The sequence below is a fragment of the Falco peregrinus genome, chromosome 2, assembly GCF_023634155.1.
Source record: "Falco peregrinus isolate bFalPer1 chromosome 2, bFalPer1.pri, whole genome shotgun sequence".
In the NCBI taxonomy this organism is placed as follows: Eukaryota; Metazoa; Chordata; class Aves; order Falconiformes; family Falconidae; genus Falco; species Falco peregrinus.
This window is the reverse complement of record NC_073722.1, coordinates 75,273,626-75,298,150: the sequence shown is the minus strand read 5'-3', so window position 1 is coordinate 75,298,150 and position 24,525 is coordinate 75,273,626. Positions and strand designations below refer to the sequence as shown.

The window sequence follows — 24,525 nt, the reverse complement described above, 5'->3', positions numbered from 1 at the left end:
TCAATAAAAACTTGTAAGAGCCGATTATCTAATTCAGCAGTACTTAGGAGGAAGTAGTGTGTGAGATGACTTTGGCTAACACAGGAGCCTTTCCTGAGCTTGGGCACTAGAGGATCAAAACAAACTCCGAAATATATTTTGCAGTTCAGAAAGGATGACTTAATTGTGTTGCCTGGTTGAAATATTTTGCTACCCCTGGGCCTTATCTGGTAAATACATCTTTATTATTGTTACACAACCCTGCCCATCAATGAGTATTTAGTAGCTCAGAAAGCTTGATGGCTGTTTTTAAGATATTTGGTGTTTGTCCCTACAGAACGAGGTGCAAAATCTCCTGCATCATGTGGATGCTGCCATATGTCACGCTGTCACATTATTTGATGTGACATTGACCTCTCTGAGAGCAGACAGAGGAGATGCAGTGTTGAAATTCCCCACATCCTTCAGTCTGGGTCAGTGCTCTGACAGCCGTATCAAGAGCGTGGACTTGGGGAGGAGATCTAGAACTACAGGATGTGAAAATGATTTAAAGCTTTCTTTGTGTAGACACACGGTTGCCCTGCACACTTTTCTCCAGCAATGCAGCCGGGCTCAGCCTGATCATTTTTATGCTGCTTTTGAACATGGAGTAGTGCCTGTTACTGAAAGAACCGTATTAAGGAGATTTTTGGTTTATCACATGCTTAGATGATAACATCTGTGGTTAGGGCTGGCGTGGTCTGCTGTTGACTGGTAGACTAGAGTAATTTCTGAATGTATCAGGGAAGAGTGAAATAAATCCAAGCCACTTAAACACATATTCAGTGGGAGCTACACAAATGTTCCTACTGCTGTGAGATAGGCTGAAGCAGCCTAAGGAAGCTGCTGAGCGTACTTTGGCAGAAGGGATATAGCAAGTGCATAAAGCCTTTTTCCTTATCGGTACCATTCCCTGTAGCAGAGAATTGTCTCAAGAATAATGCAGGTCCCCACTCTGAAGCAGCTTGACCCCAGACATTTACTAAAAAACTAGTTCTTCCCCACCCTGCATGTTTTGACTGCAGATGCCAAGTGCCTCCTGAAACCAGTCCCTTCCTGCTTTGGTCTCTAATGCAACCCCAATTTCTGTAAAGCAAATAAAAAACTTGGGCACTTTGCTGTTGCTAACTGTTCATTGCAGAACACTTCCAAGGCTCTGAAAAGAAAGTATTAGGATAAGTAACCTAAAAATTAGTTTTATAATGTAGGCTACACAAAATCTCTGTTTCATCACAGAAGAACATAAAGCAGGAGTCTGCTTGGAAAATAAAGGGCTTGGTTTCTGCTGTGATATGTCAGTGTACGCTTACTCCTACTAGTGTGGACTGTAGTTACAACTCGTGACAATAAGGGTAGAGCTCAGCAGGAAAATGACAAGACTGGTAACAGACCCTTCCCCTTTTCTCATAACCATCTTTGGATTGCTGATACTGACTGGTTTTATTATTGATAATGCTTCTGCAAACACACGTGCTTCTGACAGCACACATCAGCAAGAGTGGCTGCAGGCTTAAGCCTTCCACGTCCAATCTCCTGCCACATGCAGGGCTCCTTTGCAGCCCTCCAGCACCCTGATGCTGACAGCCTGCCTGCAAACACCCATCCGCATCTGTTTTAAGCTTCCTGCTGTTGCCAGAGATCTGATGGATGGCCTCTGGCTATGCTTGGGGACACACTGGAGGCAGTGCTGTTGTACAGTCTCCAGGTCTGGTCTCTGGGAGAGCCCTGGGGAAGCCTGATAAGATGATAAAGATGCAACTTTTAGTTCCACCACCAACCCCCCCGCCCCCCTCCTCTCTCTTTGGAAGGTGCTGGGAGTCAGCTTGCTCTGGGAAACCCAGGAATGACTGACATTGCTGAGGAAGAACGTGAGGCTCCCAGGCTGCTCTTGGAGAAGTTTGGAGCCAGGCAGCTCACCGTGGCTTGCACTGAGCTCGTTGTCACGGGTCAGTACTTGATCGATGGCTCCGCATCTGACACTGTGGTCATTTGCTTTGGTTTTCCCTGCCAAACTGTCTTGTGGTGCTCTCATAGCAGAGGCAGTGTGGGAACATCTGGATTTATCTATTGCGGGCTTGTTAACAGGCACAGGGACTCCCAGAGCCTCTTGTATAACCTGATGGTTTCTTTTGATAGATGCAAATAGATCTACTTGGTAGATGGCAATAGGAAATAATGTACTGGGGGAAAAAAAACAAGCTAGACTCAATTTCTTATTTTTCTAACTCCTGGTAAAACTTCCAAAGCTTTTTGTACCACTACTTCAACTTGCTCAGTCTGTGTGGTGGGATGCTTCCAACCCATTAGCACATGGAACTACCTGAGTTAGTAACATGATCATCTGATCCTCGGCTGACATTCTTTTATGCGGTTTTCTACCCATGTAGCAGATCAAGAAGAGTAAAATCATAGTAATTTTACTTTTTACTGTTACTTTCATCCAATCAGTGCAAAACCGCCAGTTACGGTAGTATTTTAAACATATATTGCCTCTTGTTTTATTAAAGACATAATAAAAAACCCCACAATAATTAAAACCATTAAAAAAAAAAAAGCTTTGCCAAGATGAGGCAGCATTTTTGCTGATTTTAAACAGAGGTACAAATACACTGAGTGTATGAAGGTTGCTGCTGGTCCTGGAGAAGATCCACGAGCAGACTCCAGAGCTCCTGACAAAAAGGTTGTTTGTGCTTGTAACTACAAATTACCCTGCCAGCCATCTGCACCCATCAGCTCAATTTCATAAATATAAAATGGACTGCAAATGGGTTAAGTGAAATATAGCTTTGTCTCCTCACATGCTTGAAATAACAATAGAAGCAGTTGACCAAATTTTCTGTGGGTACATTTGCTCCCATTTATGTACATTTTCATATTACCTTGGCTATCTTTGGCAATTGATGCTCCATTTTGATAAAAAGATGAAATACAAAAATGCCCTGACAAGTGTCATCCGATTTACAATGGGATAGTTCATGAATGAAAACAAACCACGGGCTTTATGAAAAAGCAGAGTATTGAGTAGAATGAATTCCAAGGATAAGCATTCATTTGTTTTGTGAGTACTTTATCTAAATCATAAATAAGGCATAACAATTTAAGTCTCCCTTCTGAATTAATCTAATATGGCTTTGAAACAGTACTAATCATTATGATCTTTTTTTCCCCCCAGTGTTTACACAGATGCGGGCTGTATTACTATTTGTGCTGTGCAATTATCCAGTGGCATTAATTGCTACACTCTTAAAATAGTTTACCATGAATTCACACATGCTGTGAATTGCTTAGGTGGTAAACCCATGTGCAGCTACAAGAAATATCTGATGCTCTTTATGAGTGCTTAAATGCGTACAGCTACTGACAACGTAAGGTAATGCACATATTGCTATTGGTGTTTACTCTATTCCATTGTAATTAAGTTAGTTTTAATTATTACCAACCTTGCATTAGCTTTCTGCATATCACAGGCATTTACAATAAGTACATATAGGTGGGTAGTTCTCTGAAAAAGATTTAAGACTTGAGCATTCAGCAAAGTAAATGACTTGAAAGGAATAACGGAAACACTTTTGTTATTAATCTACAGTGATGTATGCAACACTTGACTGTTTAACATACATGCAGCTTAAAAGAAGACACCTGGCACATGGTCCAGCCCTGCTCTTATTATAGTAAGTGCTGTTCTTTTGTGAGCTGGTATCAGCAAGATTTGTTTGAACATGGACAAAGCAGTACACAGAAGCTGCAGCAGCTATTTAATATTATTTAAGGTTAGTTGAGCAATGAAGTTCACTGGGAAAGGTGGGACTTTAAGCATTAAAGGAAATACAGCTGGTACTTGGCCTTTGTTAATGAGGCAATTGTTTTAAGTGCCGGGACCAACACTGAAGTAGCAGCAAATTGAAAAAGAAGATGGAAAACAAAAGGTGAGGTTAAATGTGCAGCTTTCGTATTTGTAAGGCAGAATACAAAGCAGCTCTAGCTTTGTCCAGGAGCTGGAGAGGTTACTAGGGCTATGCTTTTCCTGCAGTTTTTCCTGCTCCTTCCAGATAGGCACAAAGGATGCTTCTGTGGGTTGGGCTGAAGGGGAGTTGTCACAGGTGGAAACCGTGCAGACTATGAAACCATCATCACCTCCCACAACCTGTAGCAGAAGCCAAGGACAGGTTGGGCTCTGACAACCTCAAACACCAAGGACAACTGAAGGCAGGTGTATCATCTCTTTTGCTCCTTCTAACCACCAGCTGACTCAGCCCAAATGGTACTGTATCGCAGGCGCTAAGATATAATATCTCAGTTATTTAAGTTATTCTTGTGTAGACTGATGAAGTCCATGTATAATGTAATCATGCTCTTGATTTTAAAAAAAGAAAAAGATGAAACACCATTCTGAGATTCCTTTTGCATTTGCCTGAATATACTTAAAAAGAAATTGCAGGATCTTTCTTCTCAATTTATTCATGCTTCTTAATTTGCATGTCAAATAAAACCTCAGCAACTAATTTTGATGACACTGCAAGTGTTTAGCTCTGTAGACAATCACTGTAAGTTGTCATATATTATCAGATAACGACTGACGAACTACCTAACCATGTGCTTCACAGTCTAATGTGTAATGCTCTTCTCATGAAATTAAGAAAATCCTAGATCCCTACAAAACTGTAACTTTTGTTTGGGAATGTGTTATGTGCAACGCTGGAAAATGGGAGTCAGGTCAGGGAATCTGTCTGAGGTTCCTTCTCCCTCTGCCCCTGAGGCCTCTTTATCCTTGAGACTTCAGCTGTATGCCGCACACTTTTTTTTTTTTAACGAAAAGTTCTCATATCTTTATGGATATGGAACTACCACTGGGCTTTCACTGTAACTGAACTGTCAAGGTTATCTTTCTGAACCAGTCTAAAAATCATGTTCACCTTGATCTTAGCACTCTTTTTGCTTTCTGCCCCCTAACCCCCCAATGGAATATAAGTATCTGTGAACAGCCATTTGTTATGTTGCAGCATGAATTTTTGGCAGAGAGAGAGGAGTACTTGCATGTCTTTTGCCTGGCAGGGGGTATGTCTTCCTCTAAGCTATAGGGAATGCAGTTACTGCATTTTCATGTTAGGCACAATAGCAGGCATCGTGCTTTACAGCTTAGTCTCCAGTCAGTTCTCCTACTCAGCGAGGTGAAGTAATCCATACTAAAGAGATTTTTCAGCAATATCTTTGCAAATGTCAAAGAAACCACCTCTATTGTTGACAATTATTTTCCCCAGTGGAATGACATCCTGTTTATATATGACAAAACAACAGGAAGGTGCAAAGTTGGCCTTGTCAACTGTGATAGAAGATTTGATTGAATGCACAGTGGCAAAGAATAATTAAATACATAGGCTTTATTTTTCCTAGGGTGTATTTGGTTTGTACCATAGAACATAATTTCACTTTCCTCTGTCTTATGGTTAGCAGACAGAAGGAAATATCTCAGATGTGCAATGCTATTAGTAGCTGTTACTTATAAACATGGGTTTGCATTAGTTTGATGTGCTGACATAGTACTTGTTAGAAATGTTTTCTTTCTGCTAAAAAAAAGATTAATGTGTATGTGTCATATATCATTTAAGAAGAAATTAGGAGATGCTATGGAAAGGTCATGTGCAAGTTTTACTTCATTTAAAAGGTAAGCTTGAACTGTTTCTTAAAGCCCCCTCCATAGTGTTTGGTAACAAAAAACCTACCGGAGCGAGGGCTTTTCTGCTGGCCCGTTCCCAGGGTTTCCCGAAGGGCCTCCTTGTCTTTGCTCCTTGTTCCTCTGATTGCTTTGCCATCGCCCTGCGGCTGGAGGGCTCGTGGGGAGCCCACCCCATGGGCCAGGCGTGTTCCTCAGGCGGCCAGCTCCAGCACACAAAGGGCCTTGCTGTCTTTAATCCTCAGCTGCAGAGGGGCCAGGGAACAACTGAAAAATGCCGTAAATGGTTTGCCAATGCACTGTTGTCGTCGTGTGAATAGAAATGCTGAGCTTTGTGTTGCACGTGCATCTCTTCTCCCTGCCAGTATAAAATTATTTGGGTGCCAGTTACTTGCTGGTTGACTAGTTTGAGAGCATTGCTTAACAACTCTTCCCCAGAGATACAATTCTGCCATTTGTTCAGACACAAATGCACTGAAAATGCTGCAAAGGGCCAGCATGAAATTTTGGGGATCTCTGTCTTGGGGGTTTGCCTCAGGTGCTGGCTTTAACCCGCACCCCAGGGTGAAGGAAGAAGCAGGACAGTGAGAAACTGTGCTCAGGCACTCTGATATTGAGGGGTGCTTGGAGGAGCTGGTGAGCACAGAGAGCAGGGCCAGGGCAAAGCCGCCCTCCAGCCCCATGGGGTGACCCAGGAGCCTCCTATCCTCTCCACCCAGGGACTGTCTGTGCACCCAGCCCGGCCTCTGCCGCAGGGAGAGGAGGTGCTTGGGTCAAAGAGATGGTATTCAGTTTCCCAGGAGGTGAACGAACTTGAAAATCTGGTTCTGTCATGGTTCACACGGTCTGTTCACTGAAGAGATCAAAGCATATTTATTTCTGGCACAAGACTGATGGAGATTCCTGCAGCTGTACGGCAGCAGAGCATGGATGAGCTCCCTGACCACGGCATTCACCCTAGCCACACCAACACCTCAACGCCCCTTACCATCCCTTTTGAGCAAACGGTCTTTTAGCTACCAGACCAACGTTCCCTACTAATTAGTTTGTAATGATCAGTCACATGGAATTCTCTTAGCTATTTGTTATTTTTGATAGTTGTGTTATGGTTTCAATCATCTCAGATTTTCACAGCTCTTCCGCCTGGATGCCTGAAACAGGATGATCAGCTGATTCATCTGAGGTTATGCCATAAAGTACGGTTTGATTTGGCTTAGAGTTTAAGCTATGTCTAGTTGTAGCTATAACCACCTGGTGAATCACTGCCCTTTGGTCACTGACCATTTCAAAAATAAAATTATGTGAAAGTTAGAAACTTCCTATCCCTTGGTCCTAACCCGTTGTAATTAATTAACTGCACAGCTATCATTCTAATGTTCGAATGGGTTTATTTGATCATTTTGTCTTACTTTCCTCAGAATTTTTGTCAGCTTGTGAAGAGGCTGCTTAGTCCACAGCCTTTCCCCCTCAGCTCTGCCACATCACAAGCTCTGTCATGTGTTAGGGTGACTGGTACTGAGTCATATTTTCTTCTGCTGCACCTATAGTTTTTCTACCATAATGATCTTCACTCACATTCTGTCCTGCATCTTCTTTATTCAAATAATAATAATTCACATATTCATGGAATTTTGTTTGAGTCTGTTTCCAAAAGCGTAGCTCTTAGCTGAGGTTTCAGTCTATATTCTCCGTTGTAAAGACTTGTTTAGATTTGTAAGACTTTTTTTTTTTTTTTTTTTTAACAGCTGACATGGGTAATCAGCAAGCAATGTGCTTCATAAAACCCCTTGTGAAAACCTGTGAGTAGGATGTCTACTACCTGCAGTTGTATACCAGAGGCAAAAGCAATGTTAGAGCTCTGAGGCCAGAGTCACTGATTCTGGTCTCTCCTTTGCCTGACAACTTTGTCTGGCAATGTCCCTCTTACAGGGGCCGATGTGATATCTTGGAGGGTCCGCAGACAACCCCTTGTCATGGTAAAGGTGCTCCAGAGCAGTCAGGGTGTGCAGCAGGTCAGGGCCACCTCCTTGGGGTTTCCCCATGTGTCTCAGCACTCAACCTGTATTTAGTATTCAGGTGTAAATTGGGCACCCTCTTTGGGGGGGAAAAAAAAAAAAAAAGTAAAAATAAGTCTGAGGAAGGGATCCTTTGAAACCAGAAAAGCCCATATAGCTTGGAACAGCTAGGAAGTGAACACCAGAAGAAAGATCTGGAGTTTACGTACGTGCCATCCACCCCTTCATTTGGGATTCCAAGTGTGACACTTTCCTGGGAGTTTATTCCAAAATGTGCTATTAGTCAGACACATCTGTAAGCTGGCCCTGCCCTGAGCAGAGCTTGGACCAGGTGACGTCCTGAGATCCCTCCTGACCCAAACCACTCCAGCCCAGTGAGGACTGGGTGGAGGGACCTGACACACACTGCCCGGTTTGCAATGGCTGGTGATCAAAGCAGCTGCATGTGAGAGGCTCAAGTTCACATTCCAGTCCTGCCTGTTTCACAAAAACATGAATCCCTGTGATTTACTCCTCAGAGACACTGTCCGGACAAACAAGTTAGTAGATACTTTGGAAGGCTGAGGTCTCCCTCAGTTTCTTCTTCTGGAAGTGTTCCCCTGAATGTCCCTTGAGAAAGAGACAACGGGATGCTTGCTCCATAGGTTGTCACACTTGCCTGCAGGTGTAAAAGACCAGGCTAATAAATGTGGAATTATTTATGCAGTGTAGACTAGGAAAAATAAAAAATAACCTCAGGTTACTGTGCTCACCTGAATGGCAGGTGGCTGGGTTGAGCCGGGATCTGAATGTGACTCTCTGATCCCCTGGCTCAGCTCCCTCACTGCACTGGTAGATGTTTTGACACTTACGTGCCTTCAAAAAGCTTTCCAGCTCTTTGGGCAGCATCACCATATACGCAGTTACCTCTGTACCAACATCAGAACCATGGATTCAAGCCAGCCGCGGTAGCAGGCAGCCTAATACTGAGGGACAGCAGCGGTCCCTCAATGAAGCTGACAGGCGCCCTCAGTTGTCCCTGCAAATCTGCCCCCCTGGCATAACCACAGTGAGGCTTGGAAGTCTTCTGCCCATTTTTTTTTCCTCAAGAAAATCTTTACAATCGGTGTCAGGAGGTTTTCTTATATAAATACTGCAATAATGGGCAAAAATGAGTTTTCCAACCAGTGCTGAGCATCATCTCTCCTTGAAGTGCTGAGTAAATACTAGAATCTGAGTTTCTAGGAATTTATCCTGTGGTGGGTCAGAGCATATTCCCACAATATGATAAGTAAGATCCAGATAATTTTATGTAAAACACTGAACTTCTACACACACGCACACATAAAATACTATTGATATTACGGGCTTTCTATTGCAAAGGAATTTTTTTTTTTTTCCTCTGGCTTGTAGAAGTAAAATGTTTCAGTGTACATTTCAAATTATGCACTTTAATCATAAATCAATGGATTAGTTTACAACATATAGAAGTAATATTTTTAGGTGTTTTATTAGAATAAAAGGAACTGTTCTGCAGAACAGAGCTTCAGCCCTCAGCCAGATTTCTGTGCGTCGTTAGATTAATGTAAATGGAATCAAAATAAGTGGGTCTGGATATAGTCCAAGGAACAAATAGATTGCAGTGGGCCCAACATTGAAGTCAAAGATAATTTTCCAATTGATTTTGGTAGCTACAGGATGCTGGAGCCAAGAAGGATGCTGCAAAACCTTACATTATTTCTCATATTAGTGATGTGTTGAGGATATACCTGCTTAAGATTTCCCTACGTATATTTGCCAGCTCTTGAGTCTTGATTCCTTTAAAGCATTTTACCCGATGTCTCGCTGGGGGTTTCTGAAGCTGTACAGGGGCAGGGGGAAGGTGCAGGCGGGGAGGAAGCTTCCTCGCAGGGGAAATGATTGAACCCAGGCTTTAAGGGTTGAAACTCTAACACAGCATCCTCCTAGTAGGCCAGTCGGAAACTCCATGCTTTATAGCCAAACCTGTTATTCTAAGAATGCACTGTTAGATATCTGATTCTAATAAAACAGCCTAGATATTCCTGCACTAGAGGATGTTGGTGGTGTTATTTTCCTCATGATGAAGAGAACCCACACAGTCCTTTTAGATAATTGGGTTGCTGGTTTTTTTCACACTAATTAAACAGAAAACATTTTGAAGTGAAGTCAGTCACTCTCCACTGGCAAACTGCCATGCTGGATGGTGCAGGGGCAGACGCATGCACAACTCTTTTCACCGGCTATAGCATACTGCGAGGGACAGAAAAAAAGATCCATGAAGATTGAACTGTTCCATGGAGATGTAAGTAATAGCAACATTAGACTACTAAAATCAACAGTATGACTTTTTATGGACAGCTATAACTATTTGCTGCTAAAAAGGGTGAGTAGCAGAATGCCTGCCTCCTCCTCTCTGCCTCTTGAATACTCACATCAAACAATTGCATTAGCACTTCTGCTGCCTTTCTTCTCCCACCCTCTTTTCTCACACTATTTAAAAGCTAAAGCAGAGTGGTGTTGATAGTTGAGCCTAACAGCGAGTTTTGTTTGAACACAGTATGTATAATTCAGAAATTTCTGCATGCATTTTGAAGGGAAGTTTAAGTAATTTTTAAAGACATTTCTCTATTTGCAGATAAGTAATTTGCTCTGTTTAGTGCTTCTGAGAGTGGGCGTCTTTGTGGAAGAGCTAGGTGGTGAGAGTTGAAACAGGATAAAATTCTGCCACTGCTCACAGGGTTGTACTCCGTGCATTTGTAGATTTAGAACACGTATAGTTTTAAAAAAAACATTTTTATACCTTACTACTGACTTTTTATTAAAAACCCATTATTGTAGAAGAACACTTTTTAATATTTCATCTTTATTGCCACCTCTACTACTGTGGGAGCAGTTGTTAAGGAATGGCAGGCAGTTGAGTAACTCTAGGTACTTTCTGCAGACAACTGCTTTTTTTCTCCACATGTTTTTAATAGTGTTTAGATCAGCCCCCAAACATGTGTAATTGCCTTTCCCTTTTTAAAGCTATTAGATGTAATTATTCCCATCTCGGTTTTATGTTTTGGCTATTAATGCTAAATATGCTTTGAAACACACAGCTCCAAGCCCTGCTCTGTTCCTAACAGCTAAGGCTTAAATTTCAGTTTTGCCAAAGAGGCAGGGAGAAACTCTTGGAACTCTAAATATAAGCACCATCCTTGTATAGGGGATGTGCTTAGTACTGTGGTTATAGATAATTCACCCACTGCTATGACTCCAGTGCCCCTCCCATTAAAATTACTGGGACCTTTGCCACCAAGTTCAGCAGATATGAGTTGGTGTTCTTTGGTTAAGTATTAGCAAAATACGTGTATATTCACTCATGAACTTCCATAGCAAGCTTCCTCTTTCACTGAGTCAGGGTATCTTCTACAAGGGCTAAAATTTTTTAGTCTTACATAATGCGGATCCTGGTCACAATTCGTAAATAAAATCTGTGGGCACCAGTTGGTATTTTCAGAGGTCCTCCTTTTACAAGAGAAATGTCTCATACTGACTCAAAAGAAAGTGTGGTTGTAAAGACCACATCCATTCAGTATGGAATATTTGAGGAAGTCTGTGGGAGTTAGTATCCAATTTCCAGTATTTTAGTTGGGTTTAGGTCCCTACCTCCTATATACTCTCCAGAATCTATCAGACTTACTCCTCAAAATATTCAATGAAGACCAGAATCCTGCTGGGCTAAAACACAGACTAAGTGACAGTTTCTCCCTGAAAGGATCCTATTTATAATCACTTCAAATATAGGATCCATTTAAAGAAAAGAAACCACAGATTTGCGTAAAAACATCTTATACCTACAATTTAGAGAAAATATTTTGTCTTGCCCTAGTGTTTTTTTGAAATCACAATTTAATTAATAGAATTACTTACTGCATTTTTTTCTCAAAGATTAATTCAGTATCTTGGAATTAACTAAAGGACACAAGATTCCTCACGTTTCATGGCAGGTATACAGATGTTTATTCAGGAGAGAAGCATTTAGGGACATAAATCCATGCTGCTTGTTGAGGCATAACTTACTGTTGCCCTTGGGAGAGAAAGACACACTGTGTTTGTGTGTGTGTGTGTGTTAATGAACACGTTTAATATACTGGCACATTTTACTTGCTGCAACACTCAGGTGTTAATTTTCTATTTTTATTTAACGTCCATTCCAATGGCACTTAATTGTCTATGGTCTAGGCACAGATGAGTTAAAATAATCTGAAAAACTCTGAACATTACATAGAGATGGGAACAAATATCTGTGTTTATTTCATAACTACTCTGTACACGTATCTCAGAAGGAGCCTATTTATTATCTGTATATGATTCAAAGATTGTCATGATAAATATAAAATTATACTCTGGGGAAGAGTAAATAGGGATATAAAAGTCAGGAAATGTGGTGACGCGTGAATTATTATTACTATATATTAGTGAAACAAGTTTTGTGTTTTGAACAGGTTTTCTTATTGATTTAGTTGTGAAGTGTATGTGTTTGGCAATGTTTGGGCATATCGAACTCAACAAATTTCTGGTACCTTTCTACCTGCATCCTGTACACTGCTGCATTTACTGATGCTTTTGAAATCCACGCTACTGAAAATTTGGTTGTTTAATGTCAGTTGTCACATTTATGTGACTATAAATAGCGTAAGTAGATAAAATACCCAGGATGAAGTTAACAGACCTTTCTGCTGTCATCCTTCAGGTCATTTAAACTGAATACAAACTGGGAAAGAAACTTTCACAGAAGAGCCGTAGGGAGCTGGTGCTTTCACTGAACACCAGACTTCTCCCGTTACCGAAGATCCTCTTTTCTAGATGCATGTTCTCTAGGAAGGGATATGTGCTCCAGGGACCTGAGCCAAAATATGAGCACTTTCAAATACTCAGTGCATGAGGCAATACTGAGCATTTCTATATTTGGGGAAGTGTGCTGTTTTTTTTCTCATCCTGACCGATAGAGCTATACATCATGGGTGTTTGTGATGTTCATAACAATTACACGGTGTAATAATAGAGTATGTAATGGAGTAATAAATATCCTTTAGGATGTGAGCCAAAGCCCAATAAATTCATTAAGCAGACTAGATTTCCCACCGCTAGCTGCAGACCTTGCACTTAAATCAGCATCACAACATGGGTTTCAGTGACTGTCCTTCTCTAACAGACACCAGAATATTTTTGGAAACTGACTTTAAAATGGGATGTTTGAATAATGAATATGCCCTCTCTTCCATAAATACTAAGTACAAAGCCAGGTGTAATAGACATGAATGTGAAAATGGAGGCATCTTAGCGTGTCTGTGTATCTCGGTTTGATTGCACATTGTGAGAGCTTGTGGCTTGATGCCTTCTCCCCTGGAGCCTCGTGATCACACAAGCCAGTGCAATGGCTGATGAAGCAAAGCTGCCCCTACTGCAAACTCACCTCTTGCAGACTTTGGTAAAAAATTTGGAAATTTCCACGCAAATACTACTCTGTAAAACCACTATCTCGCATTTACACGTGTCTGCCTGAGACTGCGTTACATGTGGTGGCAAATAGAAAGTTGGGATGGTGCTGTGGAAAAGGCAACAGGGTCAGACTGGGAAAGCTTTTTTCCAAGGGGCTTCCAATGCAAGACTGTCTGTCCATTTAGTCCCGTAGGTCCACTCTCCAGCTGCAGCCTGAGACAGGGCACAGCAATGCGCTCGCGGAGTATTCAAACACACCCTGTTGTAGTAGCCCATAAACAATCTGCCTCCCAGATCAAAAAAAAATAATCAGAGTTTTAGTTGGAGTTTAAATGCTTGCATTTTTATTTGGGTACATCTGTACTGTTGTATAGGCATTCAAGGTCTGCCACTGGCTGGTTTGTGTGACTGCTAAAGATCCAAAAACGAATGTGCTTTTTCCTGTGTTAGAGGAAATACGAAGCTGATGTTTTATATGAAGACCAAATCCTTTGCCTTCCTGAAAAAGCATTGGTGATCATTCACATACAGCTTTCCAAATTCTTGCCAATGTGACCACTACATAGGGGATATATAGAGCTAATGCACCGAGGGGTCTCAGAAGTTATTGCATATTTATTTCCAGTATGTTTTTCCAGGTAGATTCCTCCTACTGAAAATCAAACTGAAAGGCTATGTAGAGGAACATCAGTAACTGAATGAGCTTATGCATTTTTCCAGTGAGCTTATACATTTGCCAAGATGTTGGTTATAATCTATAACCATCTATAATCTATAAAATACATCACGTATTCCTCTGGTTTTGATATTCATTCTTAATCTTTGACCAATATTTAAAGTTTAACTAGAAGTTCTTACCGGTGGCTGTTTGTTTGTTTGTTTACCAAGCTGAAGTAGTGGAGGAAAAAAGTTTTCTCCTCTGTCAAGTCAGTATTGACGGATAGGTGCATGAAGCATGGGCATTTCAGGAAAGAATTTAGATCTACAGCAGCAGAAGTGAAAGGGAAAATTTGGGAAGGGTGTGCTGGAAAGCTGGTGTTGCTCTACTTGGGTGAATGGTACCAAGCAAAACCTTTGGTATGGAGCGCCTGGAACAGCTGTAACGAGGGGCTGCAGGGCCCTTGGCGTATTTGTGCTGGAAGCCTTCTCGTTAACTGGTCTTTTAGGCGTCACACTGCATAATATATAGGTGCACCTTATACATTTCCATGAATTAATGTATATACCTGGCCATCCTACATTCCTCTGCATAATCTCAGATGATGCCTACCTTTTTCTTTCTTTTTTGTCTCTTGTGCGGTCTTTTGTCTGAAAAGCAGAGAAGTTGTTGCTCACTAAATGTACGAGGAAAACTTTCATAATTCTATGCTAACCGAACAACTTCAGGTGTTATTTAGGCCTAAGGCAAATGTAATTAATGAGACTTAAATGAGGAATTTGCTCAGCCCCCCAGGTTCAGTGGTACTGTGGAAAGCTCCTGCTGTGATGATGCATTAGAGTCACAGATATGATAAAATGAGGCATACATTATTCTTTTTTAATCTTCTATTTTCTGGTACAGAACACCACCCTCAGAGTGTGTTTTCAATGTTAACACTTGATCTATTTCAAATAGAAATACAGTTTTCCCTTTCAGCAGGTTTCCTGCCTTATTCACGTTTTGTACAAGGGATAAATAACAATGCTGGAAAGAATGCTGGTCAAATTCTGTTTTGCCAAACATGTAAATGTTATGAAAACAACCTTTTAAACCCCCCCTGACAAACCCAAATATTTCCACCATTTAAGTGCAAAGATCACAAAGCTGAACAGACAAATTACAAACAAATAAACCCTGGTAGCTTGGAGAACCAAAATATTTTGCTATAGGGATCCTCCAAGTGGAAGAGCTCAGAATGGAAAGTAAAATTGACTTTCTGCAGACTTCTGTTGTCCAAATAAAAAGGCATGCAAACACACAAGGCATTGTGTGCTTTTATCAGATGCTGTTTGTGAAAATACAACTCCCCAGACCTTTGGAGACCTTCAGTTTTATGTATCCATGTGGAGCTTCACCGATTACAATGGAGAACCAGGAGTTTGCTCACTTGCTACGGGATCAGACCCTCAGCCAGTGTGCACAGATTTTACTGGGAAAATCTCTCTCTGAGTCTGGAGTGTAATTTTTTTCACCAAGACAGTTTTGCCAGTGAACCCTTGAAATAAATACATTTACACTTACACAAAATCGTATTCTCTAGTTATGGCATATTTCTATATGGAAATGTAAACAAATGATACTGCTAGGCTCATTTATACAAATATTAGAGCTGATAAGATTTTTACTATTTGGATTATACTGCTAACAGTAAAGCATAAAGCTTACATATCGACAGTACTTGAAATTGGACTAGCTAAAAAAAAACCGCATTCACAAAGCTAGTTTGTTAAAGAGAAATCTTTTTGCTGCCCTTCTGTGGTGGTTATACATTCACTGACATCGCAATTTCCAGCAAAGAATGATAACAATATCTGTGTTAACTGTTTGAACCTGTTTGAAAAGAAGTAGCAAAGCCAAAATAGATGAACTGAGCGTTTTAACAGACTAGACAACGAGAAAAGCGAGGGCATGGGGACTGATCCTTTTTTAATGCCAAACTACAGATTTTTAATCAAGGGTAAATTTGTGTCAGTTATCACATTACAGAGATAGTCAAATAACTTTTCTTTGTTCAATTTAATAAACTAAATTTTGAGAGTGTAAGGAGCATTTATCTTTCTGAATGAATAGAAATTCTGTATTTCTAATTGTAATTGTTCTTCCTGGGCTCAGTAGTGACGGTGGTTATCTTCCCAAATAGCAATGTCATTTGTGCCATTTGTGCTGAAGGAGCCCAGAGACACAAACCATAAATCAATTTACAGCCTGTTTAAAAGCAGGGAACAAACCCCTTGAACATTAATTTAAGAACTGCTTCATATTACTATTCTTTTTGATTAACCAAAGTGGTTAAGGTTAAACCTCCTTTGAGATTTCAGTGTTAGCATGATAAAATTCATCGCTTTTAACAAACTGACCGGTTTCAATGGCAGTATTTATTCAGCACATTGCACACACATGGCACTATACAGCAAGTGGAAGGTCACCTGATTAATCCTTGCTGCAAGGGTGTAAGTGGATATGATCGTATGCAATGCAAAACCAATACATATCGATTAGTGTGGCAATGCTCCACTGAACAGATATTTCTTGAGGGCCTCCTTTGCCCCCTCCTGTGATGGTATGGTAAACCAGGGTCTGACCAGAGTGCTTCATGGTCACTGTGGTGTAGCAACACCCCCAGTGCCAACCTGGCTCAAATAATATCATTAGAGAAAAATCTTTAGTGAAGTCTAATACAGCCATACATCCCCTGGACCACCCGGGATGCCCCGGAGTACCACAGTGCCAAGGCTGGGTTGCTCTCCCAGCCTGTATCCATGAGTCACTGCTGGGCGTGCTTAGCTGTCCTCCCAGAACTGGTTCCTTTCAGGCTCATGAAATACTCCTACAAAACAGGGGTGAATCTGTTTTACCCCAAAAGGGCTGTTTATGACTAAGGCCAGCCCAAAACTTCAAGCAGTTTGGGTCACTCATGCAGGCAACCAGTGAGTGTCTGTCCGGTCTGTTGAAGAAGACAGACAGGCACGCGCTTAGCTCAGGAATACAGAGATGCCTGTTTGGAAAAGGGTGGAGGCCTTGAAGAAGGTTGCACAGGGATGCATGCCCAACCCAGATGGACACGGCTGTTAAAACTGATTTGGTCTCATATGCCTCAGCTCCCCCTGTGCCTCCCCTGTGATGACGTGTGTGGGGGGAAAAAGTGATAAAAGTGTGAAAAAAACACATCCCTCTGATTTATGAGGAAGGAGGCAGCATCAAGCACATGGCATCATGTGAAACTATCGGTCAGGCAAGAAGGGATGAACACAAACTGAGAGGGAGTGGGAAGAGCGGATACGTGGTGCAAGCGAATCAGACATGTCAGTTGTGGCTTTTGGGACATTTATTTCTTAGTCAACAAGAATGTCTTGCTCCTGGTGAATCCACATGTCTCTGAATCTAGAATTTCTTCTTAAGGCTTTGTTGTGCTAGCAAAACCTAATGAAGATTTTGCTGGAATATCCTGCAGTACAGAGAGGCTTTCTGCTGAAGTCACTGGGGCCATACCAGTAGGAAACAGGTGGGAGAAGAGAACCAGGTTGTGTGTGCTTGGGCAGGTCCAGGGCATGGTGGCCACAAGTGTTTCTCTTCCCATAGCTCCCATAGCTGTCTGCTGGGGTCTCTGTTAGCAAACCTACTTCAAAACAGGTATTGCTTGATGCTTAAGTGTATTACAATGTTTGGGGCTTCCCTCCCCCTCCCCCGCAATTTACTAGAATGCAATTTAGTGTTGGAAAAGCTGCCATTATTCCATACAATCTCTAGCTGTTGTTGTTCATCTGCCTGTGTCACTGGGCTGATCAAAGCCTTGCTGGCTTCACTGGAAGCATCACTTCTGAGTCTGGAAGTGCTGCTTAACCACAGGGGCTCACCTTTCAGGGCAATGGCAGGCAGGAGAGCCCACAGAAACCTGCCGGAGAGTAGGAGTTAACTGTTAGGAGGCTCTGGGAATTTCCTGCTGAACGCAAGGAAGAAGGAGGGCAAGAGACGGAGCCCCAAAATAATGCAAGCCTCTTCTTCGGAGAACCCTGATGCTACAAAACACCAGTTCCTCTGCCTCTGACTTCAAGGGTGTTTCAGCCTAACAAAGCAGCTACGCAACCCATATTTTTTCTTATGGCAAATACTCTTTGTCTCCATTGAGACCACTCATGCACATATTGTTGCGTACATGCTTAAATGCTTTGCTGGGTTGTGAACTAGCTCGCAGTAAACTGGTCTGGTTACTGCTTACCGTTGGTTCAAATTCCCAAATGGTGAAGGTAGGTGCTTTCAATAATGAACATCTGCTCTGGAAGCAGCGTCACATGTGATTTTTTTTTTGCCTTTTACATGTGGATGATGGGTTACTAAAAATCTTTCTTTCCACGTAGCATCGTTGTGGTACTACCGCATGCTGTGTACGCCAAATTTTCCTCTGTGACCATAGACCATTTGATCTATTTTACGTTTATTATGTGGCCCAAGAAGAAACAGAAACACCTTTAGGTTTGGTTACTACACTTCATAGAACAGTCTTGTGAGCGTGTTGAACAGATTGACAAGAGTTATATTTAAATATAATCAGGTACGGCGAACAGACTTGTTTGCAAGTTTGGCTTTTGGAAGTCAGTCAGTTTCCTGACACTTTCATACCAAATGTGACACAGACACAACTGCTTCTGCACCCTCACACAACTCTTACTCAGAATTTCAGCAGAACCTCTTTGTTGCTGTTAACTTGTAGCTGTGGAAAAGTGTTTTACTCAAAATTCTTCAAAATTCTCATTGGCTCCATTCTGATCTGCATTTCTCTGTATAAACCTAATAGTTAACACTTTTTTGGGCTCTTTGGTTTCAGGATGAGCAATGGTGTTGCAGAATGAACACACTTTGTCCCTGTGGCAACTGAAATCTGCAAAATTGATGTGTTTCTTCAGCGCATGGAGTTATGGATGTTATTTTTTGTGATACGAGGGGATGGGCACATACCTGCAGTCTGTCGCTTGTGAGTCGCTGCTTGTTTTACTAAATGATGTCCTTACCGAGGCAAGGTAAGTCACTTTGCTACATGACGCAGGATGGATCCGGCATAAATTGGCATGAAGAAAACACAGTACGAAAACTCAGTTGTATTCCTGAAGTATCCATTGCGGAGGAGATGGCTGTTGCTCTGGTTTACGATTTCTTTCTGAATTGACTAAGGAGCTTAACTCATTACATTTAAATGCCATGTAATTGACCTCTGCCCTGACCCGGGATTCCAGGGGAATCGTTCCTGCCCCCGCCGCGGTGCGGGCGAGCCCTGTCCGGGGCAGCACGGCTGCTCCAGCGCCGGTTCCTTGCTCCCTTCCCAGGACGGGCACCGCGCCGGGGCGGCCACGGGGCAACTGGAAAATGACAAACCACGGGCCGGGGGGGGGCGACGAGGCGCCACCAGCCCCGACGGGAAACGGCAATAAATAAACACACGTCCCCGAGCAGATGGCGAGGGTAAACACACCGGGGGGGGGGGGGGGGGGGCAGCTCCTCCCGGGGGACTCGGACGTCCCGTGTGTCCCCCCCGGGAGCTGCCCGCCCCGGCCGCCCCCGCGCTGGCGTGCGGCCCCCCCCCGCCCCCCGTCGCCGGGGGCTGCGCCGGCAGGTGGCAGCGCGGCGGGGGGGACACGCACGGGCGCGGGCACGGAGAGACGCGGGGGCGCGCAGCATTACACACCCGCGCGCACGGGCCGCCCCGCATTACGCCGCGGGCACCCGCGCCCCGCACCGGCACACGCGCGGAAGCGCCGCCCCGGCCCGCCCCCGCCCGCCGCCGCCCGCCCCACACGCCGCCCGCCGCGCACACACACACGCACACGCAGGCACACACGCCCGCCCGGCCGCAGCATGCCCGCCTGCTGCCCGCCCGCCTGACTGCCCGCCCGCCCGCCGGCCTGGGGCGCAGCCGCTCCGGACGGATCTGTCACCCCGCGCCGGGGACACGCAGGAACCCAGCCACGCAGCCAGCCAGCGGGGCGGGGGCGGCGCCGCAGGGGGCCAGGCGGGACCCCAGCCCCCGCCGGCGGACGGCGAGCGCCCCGGGCGCTGGCGGAGCCCGGCCAGGTAACGCGTCCCCTCCGGGCGGTGCCGCCGGGCTGAGCTGGCCGGCGCGGCGTGAGGGGCAGCCGGCCCAGGCCGCGGGGCGTGCGGAGCCCGGGGCGGCATGCGGGCGGGCAGGGGTGCCGGCGGTGGAGGCCGCCTCGCCTCCCAGGTGCCGAGGTGACGCGGGCGGGTGTCGCCCCGGGGCGCGGGCGGCCCCCCCAGCCTGGCCTCGCCTTCCCTCCGGCGGGGCGGCGGCTGCCGGCTGCCCTGCGCCGACCCGCGGCGGCGGCGGAGGGTCGGGGCTGCCGGTGCCGCAGCTCCGCGCTGATCCCCGGCAGCCGCGCTCCGGTAGCGGCGGGGATTAGCGAGGGCGGCCGGGCAGCGGGTGGCGGGGGGGGGGGGGGGGGGGACGACACACACGACACCGGCGCTGGCGCCTTTGTGGCGGGGCGGGCACGGGCTCGGCGCCCGCAGGTGTCACCCGGGGCAGGGGCAGCGCCCCGGGGGCCGCGGTGCAGGAGGGGGCGGCCCGGGGGCGCTGCGGGGCCGGCGGGCGCGGCCTGGGGCGCAGCGGGGGGAGCCTGTGCCGCGGCGGCTGCACCTCGGGCGGGGAGCCTGCTCCGGCCTCGCTGCCGCAGGTGAAGGGGAGAAAGATCAGGTGCTGCTTTTTTTTTTTTTTTTTTTCTCCTTGCCTTTTTTTTTTTTTTTTCCTTGTTTATTTTTGGCGTGTCCGCCCCGCGCTGATGAAGCATCCTGCAGCGAAGCTGTGGGGATGACACGGAGGAGCGGCTCGGGAGATGTGGGTGGGCAGGGCCGGGGCACTGGCGGCCGTGGGTGGCCTTTGCCGTGGGTTGGGTTTGGAGCCGGAGGCTGGAAGATGCTGCCTGTGTTTTCCAGCATCGCACGGTATGCTTCAAAAGTGGAGCAGATGGTGATGGTAGTGCTTATTACGGAAAAGGTTTGTGAAAATCCTGTATTTCCTCTAGATAGTTTTCATGTTGCTTCTCCTGGCTGAAAGAGGCTGGCTTTCACTCTTGGCAAGGAAAAGAATGTTGCTGAGAGTTGTCTTGCAAAGGAACTGGGTGGTTCTGCTTTTCCACAGGGACGGGACACCCCCACCCCCCCTCAGCTTCGTGTTTGTCTCGTCTTTGAAATCGACAGCAGTAAATGTCTTGGCATAGAGAGAAACGTCGGTTCGCTTTATTTTTTATTGCACACCTTTATAGTTGTATGTAACTAGAGGGGAGACTCAGAATCTCCTCTTATCCTTTTCTATGCCAGATGTGTTTTTCTATCTGGTATATATTGCACTTGAAGTGTTAAACTCTCAGGGGGTGCGGAGGTGGGGATGTGAGGCAAGGTCTACTAGTTACTTCAAACAATTCTCTTTGCTCATACTTAAGAAGGAGAGAAAGGAGCATGTTGTAAAAGCAGCCGAGGAATATATAAAAGTGAAATATTAATGAACTGGAAAAGCTCAGATAGCAAAGACATTGCGCCTAATCATTCAGGAGGGTTCTTGTCCTCTTTACAACTCCTTGTTGTATGTGTGTCTGTAGTACAAATGCAGTTGGTGTGAAGGACAGCAATGTTTGTATTTATCTAGCTAGAAATAGTACATACAATTTTCTTGCGTTGATCATCTCTGCACCAGTTTGCTTTAGCCATGAATTTTGAGGCTGTTGCAGGACAGGGAATTATTGCAGAAACAGTAAAAAATATTTCAAGAATTTTTTCTTAGAAATGGAAATGGGAAGGGCTGTCTCAGACCTGGAATAACCCAGAGGTATGACTAGCCTTAGAAAGTCCTCTTGGAAACATGATGATGACAACTCTTTTTACCCTGATGTTACTATTAATCTCTAGCATACCAAATGGAGAGCAACGTCCCCTAAATAGGCAGCACTGTCTCAGGAGAAGGTAATGCATGTCTGTCCAGGATCTGCCTAAAGTGCATCATACAAACAAGGATACATTCTGCAAATTGTGGTTCCTTTACCCTTGGAGTCCAGCGTGCAATGGTCCCTGTCATCTGAAGAACTTCCCCAGTTCAGCTTGTGGGTATACTAAGTGCAGCAGCTTTCGGCAGCAGTTTGGCGAGGGAATTTAAAGTGGGGAAGTTGTCTGTCAGCCAGCCCACAGGGTGAAGTCCTGTAGCCCTGGCTGTAGTTCCTGGCAGGACTTTTTGGAATAGCTGGCGCACACTGGCTCAGGCAAGGCCTGCCTTCTGGAGACCTTGGTGCAGGCCTGAGTAGGGCGATAGACATGGGGAGCTGTACCAGAAGGAGGACCTGGAACAGCACATAGGGTATGTACCATGCCTGGGTTACAGCAGACAGTGTTTAGTATTTCAGTCTGTTAGTCACAGGAGATGCTGAAAAAGCATCTTGTATCCTCAGCTATAAGCATGTGGTTGTATGAGAGCATGATCTCGCATGCTGCGTAAGCTGTGTGTGGTTGAATTTCTCTTTCTTGATTCAAGCCGAATGCCTCACATAAGCCTTTGTAGTTACTAGCTGGACGTTGAACAACTTAAAATAAATTTGGCAATGTTTTCGTTTGCTAGATAGACTGTTCCGTAAATTGCAAGAGAGAGGTAGTGATGTTGCTTCATCTGGACAAATTCCCACTCCTTCATGGAGGTTTGTGGAAGATACCGTGGCTTTGTTGGATTAGACCATCTGGAATATTTGGAAGGTCAGAATTGCATAAGGTCAATGTATAGGGTTTAGGTGCTGTTGCATATTGCGCAGATACCAGTCACTGAGAAATATATTTTGTCAAAATAAACTTAATGGTGGATTTTGAAAAGCATAACAAATCTGCACATTCTGGGTACATGACATTTTCCTAGAGTTTAAGTTCCTGGATTTTCACTGTACTTCTGGAGGTGTCCTAATATAAGGAGCGTGTTCATTTACTAGGTGTTACAGACCTTTGAGGCAAAGTAAAAAGTGAAAGCTGCACAGTTGTTTTTCTGAGGTTAGTACAAGCAAAGCATGAGATGAAATAGCATTTGTGTGTCGGTGAAAGTATTAATGGAGAAGAAACCTTATAGACACTTCAAGTCAAATTAATAAGCAGTGCAGTTTATTTTTGGAATAACTACCAGCTTGTTAGGGAGAAGAACTGAACTATATCCTCTATCTTGCAGAAGTTACTGCTTGTTATAAGATTCAGTGCCTCAGGTCTTCCCCTTGCAAGTAGTTGTGCTGCATTTCGAGAGGCTCATCACAGGAGGGGGAAACAAAAGGAAATGTATTCATAAATAATGGCGCAGAGAGGCTGAGTTTGTTTCCTGAGAAATGACTATGCAGCTTCATCAGGTTTTTCTCTCATTATTGCATTTATTTGGCAGCTTTCTGCAATGACAGTAAACTGGTTTATCTTGATAAAGTAAATATGCTTTTTATTAGATCTTAGTCATTGAATGTGCTGGCTGTGTGAGGTGGCATGTAAAATACAGAACTTGGAAGCACTTAAAATGTGAAGTGTGATTTGTACCGGTAACATTTCATGTATATTTCTATGCTTCAGCAAAGGCCTATAACTTTTGAGATTATGGAAGATGCAGCTATATATTTTACATGCAATTGTATTAAACCTCTGTAGCTGTTTGGCAGTTAAACATGTGGTTACTTACTGCTTTTCCACTTGGTCTCACTGCAGTTACACGGACAGTGTAGATACTGTGTAGATGATATGAACTCACACACTCTGTGACTGAAGACTGTAGTATCATTTGTAGTATAATTTCTCCACTGTATGGCAACAAAATGTTAATGTTTCCTACAAAGTCTACTGCTTCCACCTGAAATATGATCTGTGTTGTACAGAATAGTTTTAAAATGAAATAAAATAGCGTAAGGGACAAGAAACCACGGGCAAGAAATAAGTTAAAGCAAAAAAGTCCTGGGTATGTAAGAAGCCACAAGATTTTAAAATGTGCACTACAGTCTGTGTGCTTTTTGTAATTCTGTGCACACACAAAAAAAGACCCCCAATACACTACTGAGGTGTGTTATAAAAGCTGAGCGATGATATTTTTCTATCCAAGTGTTCTAAGTTGAGTATAGCTGGTGCTATTTTTTTGCCCTGATTATTACTGTGAAAGCCTCTGTGAGTATTGAGGCGTGAATGTGTAATTATTTTTTTCCTGGATTGAAGCAGTGCTTGCATTGAAGTCACACCGTTGATTTGTGGTAGAGAAAAGACAGTTAAACTGGAATATGCATCTCAAGTCCCAGAGTCTTATCTTAATGACCTAACTGTGTTAGTACAGCTTTTTTTGATAATTTGGCATAGATACGGAAACTTCCTACAGAGCCAGTTGCACGATTTGGGTGTAAAGTTATGCAGCATTTTCTCCCTTAAGACTAATTACTAGCGGATTATTCAGTCTAAGAGAAGAAGTTTTTCCTGGACTTTATTTTTGTTGTTAAGTTTGAAATAAAGTAGTTCAGCACTCCTAGAATGTAACGACACTTTTACATTATTTAAGGAAATACCACTTAATTTTTTATAATGCTCTAGTGTATCAGGAATTTGAGATCCAGCTCAGTCAGTAATGCTTCTGAGGGTCACAGCTGTTTTCC

General features: G+C 43.9%; 1 protein-coding gene across 5 annotated transcripts in view; it reads left to right on the top strand.

The window, feature by feature from the left end:
* Positions 1-19,687: 19,687 nt before the first annotated feature.
* CCSER1 (coiled-coil serine rich protein 1) overlaps positions 19,688-24,525 on the top strand; it is a 712,966-nt gene continuing 708,128 nt past the window's right edge. For all 5 annotated transcript variants that reach the window (XM_055795209.1, XM_055795210.1, XM_055795212.1 and 2 more), the window contains exon 1: positions 19,688-19,951. The gene's annotated coding sequence lies outside the window, so the exon portion shown is untranslated. The remainder of the gene's footprint in view (positions 19,952-24,525) is intronic.